Below are 9197 nucleotides of genomic sequence, written 5' to 3'. Positions count from 1 at the left end.
TGCATGCATGCATGCAATTATATATATATATATATATATATATATATATATATATATATATATATATATATATATATATACACATGTTAAAACAACATGCTTTTTTACAATGTTTATTCAATGTTGGCTGTGACGTTGATTTGACCTTTGAAATTTGGTCATTTCCCAACCAATATGCCACAACACAAATAGGTTGAAACAACATGCTTTTTGACCACGTTTAATCAATGTTAGGTTTTGACATTGATTTGACCTTTTAAAATTTGGACAATTTTCCCAACAAACAAATTTGTACAACACAAATACAACGTTGAAACAACCTGCTTTTTGACAACGTTTATTCAATATCAGTTTTGTGACGTTGATTTTACCATTGAAATGCACCGTCACGTTTTCTAGTAAAATAAAGCCGAAAATTACTTTTTTATTTTTTGTGGCCGCTTTTATTTTGAAAAAGTATCAAAAAGTATCGAAATGCATTTTGGAATCGGTGTACCGATATTGAGACAGCGCCGGTACCGACATTGGTCAGTAATGACATACCGGTCCCACTTTGGAGAAGAGACGTGTGCCGAGCAGAGCGCCAGGTGGGATGAGAGGATGAGAGGATGAGAGGATGAGAGGATGCGAGGATGAAAGGATGAGAGAGAGATGCGCGCTCACTGAGACGCAAGGAGGAGGAGGGAGGAAGAGGAGGGAAAGCCTTCATCGCTCTCACTTGGCCATGACAACCTTCACGCCGGCATCTTCATCTCCATCCTCATCATCTCTGCGAGCGGCCAAAGCCGGATCGGAACCGGCTGGAGTTTAAAAACCTGGATCACTGGACCATTTTTACGCCATTTTTACGCGCGCCGAGTCGCCTGTGATGTGCCTCCGCACGCCAAGGTAAGAGCGCGTTAAAAACGGCGCACATTTTGTCTTCTTCAAACACATTTAGCGCACCGCCGACGTGCCGGTGTTGATTTATTGTGAAGTTTTGCCGCCGACGTGAGATTAAATCCGGCGCGTCTAATTGATTCCACCGCGCGTCGTTTCCAACCAACCCATTGCGCACGAACGTCATTAACCGCAAATATGACATTTTGTCTTTATTGATACATTCCTGGGAGTGCATGTCGGAAGTTTCTGCGTGCAGACTCTCCCGAGCAGCAGCTGATTGCACAACAACGTCTTCGTGTTGTGTTAGGACACAGAAAAGCTTCCCAAATTTGAAGTCATAAATCCAACGGTGTTGTCACGTGACCGCCGTCGTGCTCGCAAAATGCGCGCTCTTGTGTGCGTGATGCTTGGCTGCAGATTACGCACATTATCTCCCCGCCTTTTAATCGCTTTGTGTTCCACATAAAATATACATGCGTGTAAGTTTGGGTTTATTTTATTTATAAAGATGTGATGGTAACCAACCTCGTGTGTGTGTGTATATATATATATATATATATATATATATATATATATATATATATATATATATATATATATTAGGGCTGCAAATCTATGGGTGTCCCACAATTCGATTCAAAATCGATTCTCGGGGTCGCGATTGGATATTATATTGATTTTTTTGGATTCAACGCGATTTTCGATTCAAAAACGATATTTTTCCGATTCAAAACGATTCTGTATTCATTCAATACATAGGATTTCAGCAGGAGATACCCCAGTCTGCAGACATGCTAGCAGGGTAGTAGATTTTTTTTTTTTAAAAAAGCTTTTATAAAAGGACAATGTTTTATCAACTGTTTGCAATAATGTAAAATTGTTTCAAATATTAAAGGAACCAAAAATATGACTTCTTTTATCTTTGTGAAAACATTGTCGAGTTTATGAGATGCGATGCAAGTGTAAGCCACTGTGACACTATTGTTCTTTTTTATTATGTCAGTGAGGGCTTTTTGATCACTGCTATGCTGAAATTATAATTAATATTGATACTGTTGTTGATAATATTAATTTTTGTTTCATTACTTTTGGTTTGTTTTGTGTCGTGTTTGTGTCTCCTCTCAATTGCTCTGTTTATTGCAGTTCTGAGTGTTGCTGGGTCAGGTTTGGTTTTGGAATTGGATTGCATTGTTATGATATTGCTGTGTGGTGGTTTGTTGGATTGATTAAAAAAAATAATAGTATAAAAATAAAAAATCAAATAGAAAAAATGACAATCGATTCTGAATCGCACAACGTATTCAAATCGATTCTTCCTACACCCCTAATATTGATGTGTATATATATATATATATATATATATATATATATATATATATATATATATATATATATATATATATATATATATTATATATATATATATATATATATATATATATATATATATATATATATATATATATATCGACATCCATTGCTTTCGGTTCCCTAGAGGGGTGGTGGGGGGAGGGGATTGCCTACATTTGAGGTCCTCTCCAAGGTTTCTCATAGTCAGCATTGTCACTGGCATCCCACTTGGTGTGAATTCTTCCTGCCCAATGGGTGTGAGTTTTCCTTCCCCTATGTGGGTTCTTCGAAGGATGTCGTAGTTGTAATGGTTTGTACAGTCCTTTGAGACATTTGTGATTTAGGGCTATATAAATAAACATTGATTGATATATGTAAATGTATGTATACATATACATATACATGCATATATACATATATGTATATATGCAAATGTACATATATACGTATATATATATATATATATATATATATATATATATATATATGTGTGCAAATATACACATGTATGTATATATATATATATATATATATATATGTGTGCAAATATACACATGTATGTATATATATATATATATATATATATATATATATATATATATATATATATATATATATACATATATATATATATATATATATATATATATATATACGTATATATATAATGTGCCTATATACACATATGTATATATGCATTTATGCATATATACATATGTGCGTATATACACATATGTATGTATGTATTTATGCATATATACGTATATGCATATATACGTATATATGTATATATGCATATATATATATATGTATATTTGTATATACATATGTGTATATATGCACATATACATTTGTGTGTATATGCATATGTATACATATGTATATACGCAAACAAATACATACATACATATACATATATATATATATATATATATATATATATATATATATATATATATATATATATATATTCATATATATACTTATGTATATACGCATAAATAATATATATGTATGTATACATATATGTGTATATGCATATATACGCATATGTGTATACATGCATGCATATGCACATATGTATGTATATGCATATATGTATGTATATGCATATATACATATATGCATATGTACATATATACATATATGTATATATACATATATATGTATTTATGTGTATATGCATTTGTATCTATGCATATATATATGCATATATACATTTATATATGTATATTTATATATATGTATATATATGTGTGTGTGTACACGTGTATTTATATATATGTATATATATATATTTATATATATATATATATATATATATATATATATACTTATATGTGTGTATAAGTGTGTGTACATGTAAATATGTGTGTATATACGTGTATACATTTATACATTTGTGTGTATATATATATATATATATATATATACAAACCCCGTTTCCTTATGAGTTGGAAAATTGTGTTAGATGTAAATATAAACGGAATACATCCATCCATCCATTTTCTACCGCTTATTCCCTTTCGGGGTCGCGGGGGGCCCGCCTTCCGCCCGACTGTAGCTGAGATAGGCGCCAGCGCCCCCCACGAAACGGAATACAATGATTTGCAAACAATTTTCAACCCATAGACAACATACTTACACATCTGTGAAGGCACCATTAATTCTGAAAGGTACATACAGGTTTTGGTGCAACATATGTTGTCATTCAAGCAACGTTACCATGGACGCCCCTGCTTATTTCAGCAAGACAATGCCAAGCCACGTGTTACAACAGCATGGCTTCATAGTAAACGGGTGCGGGTACTAGACTGGCCTGCCTGTAGTCCAGACCTGTCTCCCATTGAAAATAAGTGGCGCATTATGAAGCCTAAAATTCCACAACGGAGAGCCCGGATTGTTGAACAACTTAAGCTGTACATCAAGCAAGAATGGGAAAGAATTCCACTTGAAAAGCTTAAAAAATGTGTTTTCTCAGTTCCCAAATATTTACTGAGTGTTGGTAAAAGGAAAGGCCATGTAACACAGTGGTAAACATGCCCTTTCCCAACTATTTTGGCACATGTTGCAGCCATGAAATTCAAAGTTAATTATTATTTCCAAAAAGAAAATAAAGTTTATGAGTTTGAACATCAAATATCTTGTATTTGCAGTGCATTCAACTGAATATGGGTTGAAAAGGATTTGCAAATCATTGTATTTCACTTATATTTACATCTAACACAATTTCCCCAACTCATATGGAAACGGGGTTTGTACATATATATATATATATATATATATATATACACACGTATGTATGTATATGTTTATGTACATATACGATATATTTGTATGTATGTGTGTGTGTATCTATATATATATATATATATATATATATATATATATATATCAGACATTGCTTCAATGTAGTATTATTGGTGTGTTTCATATTTACAAATATACACTATATTGCCAAAAGTATTTGGTCCAAAGACATGCACCTGGGGATTTCTTGATTGGCAACACTAAATTGGCCCTAGTGTGTGAATGTGAGTGTGAATGTTGTCTGTCTATCTGTGTTGGCCCTGCGATGAGGTGGCGACTTGTCCAGGGTGTACCCTGCCTTCCGCCCGATTGTAGCTGAGATAGGCGCCAGCGCCCCCCGCGACCCCAAAAGGGAATAAGCGGTAGGAAATGGATGGATGGATTTGGTCACCTGCCTTGACTCACATATGAACTTGAAGTGCCATCCCATTCCTAACCTATAGGGTTCAATATGATGTCGGTCCACCTATTACAGCTTCAACTCTTCTGGGAAGGCTGTCCACAATGTTGCGGTGTGTGATCATAAGAATTTTCGACCATTTTTCCAAAATCACATTGGCAAAGTCACACACTGATATTGGTCGAGAAGACCTGGCTCTTAGTTTCCGTTATAATTCATCCCAAAGGTGTTCTATGGGGTTTAGGTCAGGACTCTGTGCAGGCCAGTCAATTTCATCTACACCAGACTGTCATCTATGTCTTTATGGACTTTGCTTTGTGCAATGGTGCACAGTCATGTTGGAAGAGGAAAGGGCCCACTCCAAACTGTTCCCACAAAGTTTGGAGCATGGAAATTTTTCTAAATATTTTGGTATCCTGGAGCATTCAATGTTCCTTTCACTGGAACTAAGGGGCAAGCCCATCCCCTGAAAAACAACCTCACACCATAAACCCTCCGCTGACCCAGTTTACGTGGCCTACCACTTAGTGGCTGAGTTGCCGTTGTTCCCAAACTCTTCCATTTTCTTATAATAAAGCCGACATTTGACCTCGGAATATTTAGGAGCAATGAAATTTCACGACTGGATTTGTTGCACAGGTGGCATCCTATGACAGTTCCACGCTGGAAACCACTGAGAGCGGCCCATTCTTTCACAAATGTTTATAGATACAGTCTCCATGCCTAATTGTTTGATTTTAAACAACTGTGGCCGGCCGGGCCAAGTGATTAGGACACCTGATTCTCATCATTTTGATCGATGTCCAAGTACTTTTGGCAATATAATGTATGTCATGTACATTATCAGTTGATTTTGACACTGCATAGGGTCTTTTATGTTGCAATACTATAATTGGGCTTAAAATAGTTGAATGTGCTGCCATCATTCTCCTTTATTCTGAAAAAAGCTCCCCTTATTTTGGTGTGTCCTCTTCTTTTCTGCAAATTATAACACAACTTTCTTGATGTGATGCAGTTTTTTCGTATTAAGAGGCTAAAAATTGACAAAAAAATAAATCAAGTACAACTACAAATATAAATATATAAACAGTGCACATTTGTATACGAATGCTAAAAAGTCCAACTGGAATGCTACCAGTTAACACGTTAGTGGGATTAAAATGAAAATATGACTCCTAGACGTATAAGTAGAAATTTGGCATGCTAACCGTAAACAATTACTCAAACATATGACCTTTTCAACCAGCTATTGCAAGGAATTTAGGGATTTCACCATCAGCGGTCTGTAATATCATCAAAGGGTTCAGGGAATCTAGTCAAATCACTGCACGTAAGTAGTTAAGCCCGTGACTTTCGATCCCTCAGGCTGTACTGAGACATCAGTGTGTAAAGGATATCACCACACAGGTTTTAGGAACACTTCAGAAACCCACTGTCAGTAACTACAGTTGGTCACTACATCTGTAAGTAGAAATTTGGCATGCTAACCGTAAACAATTACTCAAACATATGACTCTGAAGTGTATGCCCACAAAATTGGCCAAATAAGCTAGCATGCTAATGTTACTGCGATGGGTCAGGTACCAAAATATAAGACTCGAAAATAGCTAAAAAAAAACCTCATATGGTTACGTTAGCATGCTAACAGTAAGCATGTATCGTAGGCTGACCATATTCTGAAATCCCAAAAAAAGGGACACATATATGGTGCCAAGGCCCGGAGGTGAAAATTTGCCAGTGATACTTGAACTTGCTTTATAAATAATATATTTATTTAAATAAAGCATTTCTTCTCCTCTGGTGACAGTATAACAAAATAAGTCACACTTATATTATGTAACATTCACAGTTTTAGAAAAAGTACAGAGGTAGCAATATTCAAAATAACCTCTTGTATATAATAAACACATAAATGATGCCTCAAAACAGGTTAATTATATCTAAAGAAAAAACAGGTAACAGCCCATTCTTTAAAATGTCTCTTCTCAGTCTAGTGGATCATGCTAATGTAAAAAAATATAAATAATGCCTCAAAACATTTCAAACAAAAACAGATGTTCTCAGAGAATACGCCATAGGTGAAGGGTATTTCACAAATCAGTTAAAACAACAAAAACAGAGGTAGCATTTCTGAGCCCATTATTTTAGGCTCCTGTAAAAAAAAAATATAGCAGAGTCAACATTGAAAACAAAACTCGAACTAACCCTTGATGTCAACAGCGTCACTTCCCTATCTTCCCCGAAAGTCCCGCCCCCTAGCCAAGGCCATTGGCTAACACCCCGTAGCCAGCCGCTACAATATTTACAGAATTCACCAACCCGAGTAATATATATACGGTAACTTAACCCTGGACGTACATTGAAAATACACGCAACCCTAATTCAAAATGCCGGACAATTGAGGCATTTAAAAAAACCCGCCCGTACACCCCGTACACCCCCGCAAAAGAGGACATGTCCGGGGAAAAGACGACGTATGGTCAGCCTAATGTATCGGGTACCAAAATGTATAACTGTAAAATGTATACCTGCAAAAAAAGTAAAAAACATGTTAACATTAGCATGCTAACATTGACATTTGATACTAACACGTGTCAAGTATCAAAATACCAAATGACTGCAAAACTGGCAAAAAAAAATAAATAAAAAAAACATGCAAAACATAGGACAGAAAAATAGGGCAGAATACTAAGTGTAATTTTACATGGTTGTGTCATTGCTGAACGGCCCCTGGTGGCCCCCGACTGGACCTTAGCATGTCTGACCGGCGGTCGGTCGTCAAAGCGGCCAGTGACTGACGGATGAAATAATGCCCTCTGGCAAAGTCTGCGCGGGGGAGGGGCAGGATTGGCGAGGTCCCCAGTGCACGATCTTGGCTATATTACAAAACATGTCGATAAATGTGTGCTGGATGCATCATCGGTGCATCATTCAAGGCCGGTTAGCGACGCCATCCCGTGCACAGCGTCACTCTTGAATAATTCAGGCCGCCATGGAGCCCGGAAAAAAGAAAAAAAAACATAACTTGATCAAAATTCGCAGGATGCTTACTAAAAAAAAGTCTGAGTGCGGTAAGCCTCGTACAACTTCCGCCCGGAGGGCAACAAAACAAAAATGTCCCATTACAAAATGGAGGGTGTGGACTTTTATGAGCGTGTCAAATGTTATGTCACGGAATGAGCCCCCGCAGGCTGATTTGAAAGCTTCTATGTGGGAACCTAAAGAGCAGGGGCGCTCACACTTTTTCTGAAGGCGAGCTACTTTTCAATTGATCAAGTCGAGGAGATCTACCTCATTCCTATTTATAATTTATATTTATTTATTTATGAAAGAGACATTTTTGTTAACAAGTTAATGGTGTTTAATGATAATACAAGCATGTTTAACACACATAGATTCCTTTCTTTCATGAAGACAAGAATATAAGTTGGTGTATTTGATTCTGATGACTTGCATTGATTGGAATTAGACAGTGGTGCTGATAACGTCCACATTTTCAAATGGAGGAAAAAAAAAGTCCTCCTTTCTGTCCAATACCACATGAAAGTGGTTGGATTTGGCATCTCATTTGTCCAACTTGCATACTCGTTTTTAAACACTTTGTTATGAGAGTAGCATATGTGTGTGGCCCTTTAATGTCTGGCAGCAGGTGAGTGACGTCAGTGAGTGTGCGGGTGGGCAAGCAAGTGAGAAAGCGGTCGCTGAGGGCGGGGGAGAAATACATTGGCATCAAACTCCGTAGCTTGCTAGCTTGTGCACGCTAGCTTTCTGAGACTCTTATTTTGTTAGCACAGGCAGGATGAAACAGGTCTTTTATGGTGAAGACAGGAACTGTGCAGTCGGTCTTTAGAGTTTTGACAGTAGGTACGGAGTCTCTAGAAATAAAATGTGTTTCTCTGCGTCCGCCCTGTTAGTGATTTTTTTCTTAAATATGAGCTTGCAGCAGCCAGCGTCATCTCACAAGATCCTCGGGTGCCGAGAATGTCAAACAACTGACGAAAGTGAAGTCTTGGTATGATTGATGATTGCTCATTTTTATGTCTATTTTTTAATGCCTGGCTTGAGATCGACTGACACACCCTCCGAGATCGACCAGTCGATCGCGATCGACGTAATGCCCACCCCTGCTAAAGAGGAACGGCACTTTTTTATTTTTTTTACATTTTGCCTATCATTAACAATCCTACCCCATGCATTATAAACCGCCAATAAAAGATAGCAAAAGTCAGCTAACAATTGAGCCAATTGAAGTCGC

The 9197-nt window shown here is 36.7% G+C and overlaps 1 protein-coding gene across 12 annotated transcripts in view; it reads left to right on the top strand.

Moving 5' to 3' along the window:
- The first annotated feature begins 662 nt into the window (after positions 1–662).
- The window catches only part of nrxn3b (neurexin 3b), a 799837-nt gene continuing 791302 nt past the window's right edge, over positions 663–9197 (top strand). For 8 of the 12 annotated variants that reach the window (XM_061886819.1, XM_061886820.1, XM_061886824.1 and 5 more), the window contains exon 1: positions 664–888. The gene's annotated coding sequence lies outside the window, so the exon portion shown is untranslated. Of the gene's footprint in view, positions 889–9197 lie in introns of all 12 variants that reach the window. The other 4 variants (XM_061886827.1, XM_061886825.1, XM_061886830.1 and 1 more) reach the window with 1 other exon arrangement.

The sequence above is a fragment of the Nerophis ophidion genome, linkage group LG24 (assembly GCF_033978795.1).
Source record: "Nerophis ophidion isolate RoL-2023_Sa linkage group LG24, RoL_Noph_v1.0, whole genome shotgun sequence".
Classification (NCBI taxonomy): Eukaryota; Metazoa; Chordata; class Actinopteri; order Syngnathiformes; family Syngnathidae; genus Nerophis; species Nerophis ophidion.
This window is presented reverse-complemented; position numbering and strand designations above follow the sequence as displayed.